Consider the following 5,900-nt stretch of genomic DNA (forward strand, 5'->3'; position numbering starts at 1 on the left):
CTTCCTAGTCACCCTCCACAAGCTTCCTGGCTAGACCATGTGGGGGACTGACGGACAGTCCTGGGAGGCCTCATCTGACTATGTACCTTGTCTGTGGTGGCTCTAAGGCCCCAAATCGCCGCCTGCTTTGCTCCCGACCCCTGCCAGCCACAGCACACACACACCCCCCCCTCTGATTTCCTGCATATTAGAAATGCCCTAGGGAATGGTCTGCTATAGAGCCTGATGCAAATGAGAATTCTTGGAGCTTCTGTGAGGAATGGTTCTAATGTTGTCACTTCTAGGATATGATTTGACAGCTCATCTGAGTTGAGCTAATGTTTGTGGAGGCCTCTGTTAGAACCTTGTCACTTTGTATCCTAATCATTCTTTTTCTGTATTCTGTGCCCTGGGGTCTTGGAAATTAGAGCTTTGTTTTCTTTTTAATTTTATTTGCTTTTGTTGAAACAGAGTCCTGTACCTAGGCTGGCCTGAAACTTGAGATACTCTTGCCCAGCTTCCAGGATGCTGGGATTGCAGGCCTTCCCAACCACATTATCACTCTCGTAGAGACCCTTTCTTCCTGTGGTCTAGCCTAGAGCAGAAACTTGGTAGTATAAGGGGGTGGATTGGGTGTGAAATTAATTATCTTGCCTGGCGCCAGTAGCTCACGCCAGTAATCCTAGCTCCTCGGGAGGCTGAGGTCCTAGGATCACGGTTCAAAGCCCGCCCAGGCAGGAACATCCATGAGATTCTTATCGCCCATAAACCACTCAGAAAACTGGAAGTGGTGCTGTGACTCAAGTGGTAGAGTGCTTGCCTTGAGCTGAAGAGCTGAGGGACAGCGCCCAGGCCCCAGAGTTCAAGTCCCCACTACCTACAAAAAATAAATAAAATCCTTATTGGTAGCCAAAGATCACACAGAAAATAGCTGGAATGTGTGATGCTTCACCACCACCACCTGAAATATCAACACAAAATTAACTTTTCCCCAAATTTGGAATGCTGGCTTTCAATGGTAGCAAGGTAATTCACATCTGTAATCCATCAACTTGGGAAGCATACATTGGGAGGATTACAGTGCAAGGTGTTAGCACAGGGAAAAAGAGACCACCCATCTCCATCTCAACCAATATGCATTAGACAAGAGGTACCTTTTGTCTCAGCTGTAGCCATGAGTAAGAGGACTGCAATCAAGAAAATAGAGCAAATGCATGAAAACCTAAAGTTTGAAAAGGGGCTGGAGGGGCTGGGAAGGTGGCTCAGTGGTAGAGCGCTTGCCTTGCATGCATGAGGCCCTGGGTTCGATTCCTTAGCACCACATAAGCAAAAAGAAAAAAGCCGGAAGTGGCGCTGTGGCTCCAGTGGTAGAGCGCTAGCCTTGAGCTGAAGAGCTGAGGGACAGCACCCAGGCCCAGAGTTCAGGCTCCATGACCACACCCAAAAAAAAAAAAAAAAAAAAAGAAAGAAAGAAAGAAAGAAAAGGGGCTGGAATGGCATCAGTGGCAGAATTCCTCTCTAGCAAGCACCAACCCTTAAGTTCAAACCCCTGTACTAACAAAAATAAATTGAGAGAGAGATGGTTTACTTGTTAAAAATGGAATGGTTGCTGGATGACAATGGCTCATGCCTGTGATCCAAAGTACTCAGGAGGTAGAGATCCAGATGACCAAGGTTCAGAGCTTCTCTAGGAAGACAAGTCCATGAAATTCCATCTCCAAAATAACAAACAAAAAGCAGGACTGGCTTACATGGTAGATCAGCATCAGCCAAGCAAGCAAGATAAGTGAGGTCAAGGTCCTGAATTCAAACCCAAGATCACACACACAGAGATTGTAGAGATAAGACAGTGGGGAAACATATAATACATTGTAGGTATTAAGTAAATGTAATATATGGAGAACCAAACAGGAAGGCTAACTTAAATACCTAGCTATAGCCACACTCCCTTCACTCCTCTGTCCAAACACCCCTGGCTTCCCTACCACCTTCCCCTGCCTTTGCTGAGTGAAGAGGTACATACCATAATCTCAGCACTCAAGAAACTAAGGCAGGAGGATTTCAGTTTCTGCCTAACCCAGGCTACTTTTTTTTTATTTTATTTTTTTGCCAGTCCTGGGGCTTGAACTCAGGGCCTGGGCACTGCCCCTGGGCTCCTTTTGCTCAAGGCTAGCACAGCATCACTTCTGGCTTTTTCTGTTTATGTGGTACCAAGAAATCAAACCCAGGGCTTCATGAATGCTAGGCAAGCATTCTACCACTAAGCCACAATCCCAGCCTGTACGTTACAGTTCTTCCAGACAAAGTCTCAAAAAAAAAAAAAAAAAAGCTATTACTTTTCCCTAGTTACTGTATTTTCTCCACTTCAATCTTAAACATTTGATTTCTAATCTATCAAAGCTAGCTATGTTTTTTGGTTTTTGGGTTTTTTTTGTCAGTGGTTGGGCTTGAACTCTGGGCCTAGGTGCTCTCTCTCTCAGCTCTTCAGCTAAGGCTAGTGCTCTACTACTTGAGCTACAGCACCACTTCAGGTTTTCTAATGGTTAATTGAAGAGTCTCACAGACTTTCCTGCCCAGCTGGCTTTGAACCACGATCCTCTGATCTCAGCCTCCTGAGTAGCTAAGATTACAGGAGTGAGCCACCAGTGCTGGGCTCAAAGCTAACCATGTTTAAACCATCCTCTACTTGTTTATTTTGGTATCTGTAGGGCCAGGCACACAGTGGGTGTACTTTAGATGTTTGATGCATAAGTGAGTGATAGTAGTAGTAGACTTTAGAGTCAGAGAACCTTGGGTTTAAATCTGAGTCCAATCATGATTTAGTTGTATGAACAGTGGGCAAATTTCCTAACCTCTCTGAATTTCAATTCTGTAAAGTGGGACTTAGAATTTTGCTTGCCTCACTGGACTAAGAAATTAAATACAGATTGTCCTCAATAAGTGATAATAAATAAGTGATTTTGATAATTTTTGAGGCTATTATATTATTCATTTTTCTAGAAAACAAGTATAATCAAAGAAAATTAAGATCATAATATCATAAATTCTGAGTAGTACAACTGGAAATATACTTTAGTAATTACAGCCAATTTTCAACTGATCTAATATTAGCAATCTCAAGTGGTACAATCCACATGTCAATTACTAAATAATTACTGGGAATCTATTAGATGCTAAAATCTGTCTCTGTCTTGTATTTGTACAGATACCATGGGAAAACTATTTAAAAATATGAAATTCACTAATTGCAAAGACCCTAGTAAAGAAGAAATCTGATATCATATTCCCTTATTTTTTGAGAACCCAGTAAAATATATTCTTTTTTTGGGGGGGGGGTCCAGTCATGGGGCCTGAACTCTGGGCCTGGGCGCTGTCCCTCAGCTCTTCAGCTCAAGGCTAGCGCTCTACCACTCGAGCCACAGCACCACTTCCGGCTTTTTTCTTTTTGCTTATGTGGTGCTGAGGAATTGAACCCAGAGCCTCAGGCATGCAAGGCAAGAGCTCTACCACTGGGCCAACTTCCCAGCCCCTAAAATATATTCTTTTCTCCATGTGATAGCTATATATGTTTGGAAAGTATGTTAAATAGATAATTAAAAACAAAACAAAGTCAGGGCACTGGTAGTTCACGCCCGTAATCCTAGCTACTCAGGAGGCTGAGATCACAATTCAAAGCCAGCTAGCCCATAGTTTCCCTTATTTGCAATAAGTAGTATATGTCTGAGTCAAGCAGAAAAGGTCAGATAAGTTGATGTTAGGGAAATGAACCCTAAGATATGTATTCAAATGTTTTTTTTCTTTCATGCGATTGTTTCTAACACATTTATAAGATTATTTCTTTGTTGCTTTGTATGTCCCTTCCCCAAAGTATAACCCCTTGCTTTCACTGTATTTGATGTTGTTATAATTTGTGGAGGGGAAGGGAAAAAAGAAATCGTTTAAATAGGGATACAGGTGGACCCATTGCAACAATGAGATGTACAAGTCGTTATGTTGAAAACAAACTTTATAACTTTGGTAGCAGGGGAAGGGCGGGGGGAGGATGGGATGGGAAGGGGAAACAAAGGAGGAGGCTACAATGCTTGATAAGAAATGTAATCATGCTGGGCGCTGGTGGCTCACGCCTGTAATCCTAGCTACTCAGGAGGCTGAGGTCTGAGGATCCCGGTTCAAAGCCAGCCCGGGCAGGAGAGACCATGAGACTCCTATCTCCAATAAACCACCAGAAAACCGGAAGTGGCGCTGTAGCTCAAGTGGTAGAGCACTCGCCTTGAGCTGAAGAGCTGAGGGACAGCGCCCAGGCCCAGAGTTCAAGACCCACGACCGACCAAAAAAAAAAAAAAACAAAAGAAAGAAATGTAATCATTATCTTGCCCATGTAATTGTAACCCCTCTGTACAGTATTTTCACAATAAAAAAAAAAAAAAGCCAGCTAGGCAGGAAAGTCCGTGAGACTCTTATCTCCAATAAACCACCAGAAAGCCGGAAGTGACTGTGACTCAAGTGGTAGAGCACCAGCCTTGAACTGAAGAGCTCAGGGACAACACCCAGGCCCAGAGTTCAAGCCCCAAGACCAACAAAAAAAACCCCACAGAAAACATTTTGAGCTCGATGCCAGTGGGCTCATGCCGAGGCTAAGATTTGTGAGTGTCACAATTTGAGGCCAGTGTAGCCATACACTGGAGAGGTTTTCTTAACAATAGGTGGATGAGGCTGGGCGCCAGTGGCTCACACTTGTAATCCTAGCTACTCAGGAGGCTGAGATCTGAGGATTGCAGTTCAAAGCCAGCCCAAGCAGGAAAGTGTGTGAGACTTTTTTTTTTTTTTTGGGTCCGGTCATGGGGCTTGAACTCTGGGCCTGGGCGCTGTCCCTTAGCTCTTCAGCTCAAGGATAGTGCTCTACCACTTGAGCCACAGCGCCACTTCCGGCTTTTTTTTTCTTTTTGCTTATGTGGTGCTGAGGAATCAAATCCAGAGCCTCATGCATGCAAGGCAAGCGCTCTACCACTGAGCCACCTTCCCAGCTCCGAGACTCTTATCTCCAATAAACCACTAGAAAACTGGAAGTGGCGCTGTGGCTCAAGCAGTAGAGCACTCGCCTTGAGCTGAAGAGCGCAGGGACAGCGCCCAAGCCCAGAGTTCAAGCCCACAACCGACAAAAGAAAAAAAAAAGAAAAAGCAATAGCTGGATGAGGTGGTTCATGTCATCTCCACTACATTGAAGCTGAGATTAGACATATAACTCTTCTAGTACAGTCCAAGTCAAAAAGAGACAAAAACCCTTTTGTGGAATTCCATCTCAAAAGAATAAGCTGGGTGTATTGGCACTGCCTGTCACCCCAGCTACAACAGCAAGTATAAAATAAGTACACTGGGGTTCAGGCACAAACCTGGGCCAAAAGCTGGACCCTATCTCAAAATAATCAATTAAAAAAAAAAAAAAAAAAAAAAAAGGTTAGAGGTAGCCAGGCTTCAGTGGCTCACGCCTGTAATGCTAGCTACTCAGGAGGCTGAAATCTGAGGATCTCGGTTCAAAGCCAGCCCAGGCAGGAAAGTGTGAGACTCTTACTCTAATAAACCACTTAGAAAACTGGAAGTAGCACTGTGGCTCAAGTGGTGGAGCGCTAGCCTTGAGCTGAAGAGCTGAGAGACAGCGCCAAGGCCCAAAGTTCAAGCCCCACAACCAACATAAAAAAAGGCTAGAGGGGCTGGGAAGGTGGCTCAGTGGTAGAGCGCTTGCCTTGCATGCCTGAGGCCCTGGGTTCGATTCCTCAGCACCACATAAGCAAAAAGAAAAAAGCCGGAAGTGGCACTGTGGCATAAATGGTAGAGTGCTAGCCTTGAGCTGAAGAGCTGAGGGACAGTGCCCAGGCCCAGAGTTCAGGCCCCACGACCGGACCCCAAAAAAAAAAGGGCTAGAG

This window comes from Dipodomys merriami, unplaced genomic scaffold, assembly GCF_024711535.1.
Source record: "Dipodomys merriami isolate MVZ:Mamm:240054 unplaced genomic scaffold, mDipMer1.0.p SCAF_25, whole genome shotgun sequence".
Taxonomy (NCBI): Eukaryota; Metazoa; Chordata; class Mammalia; order Rodentia; family Heteromyidae; genus Dipodomys; species Dipodomys merriami.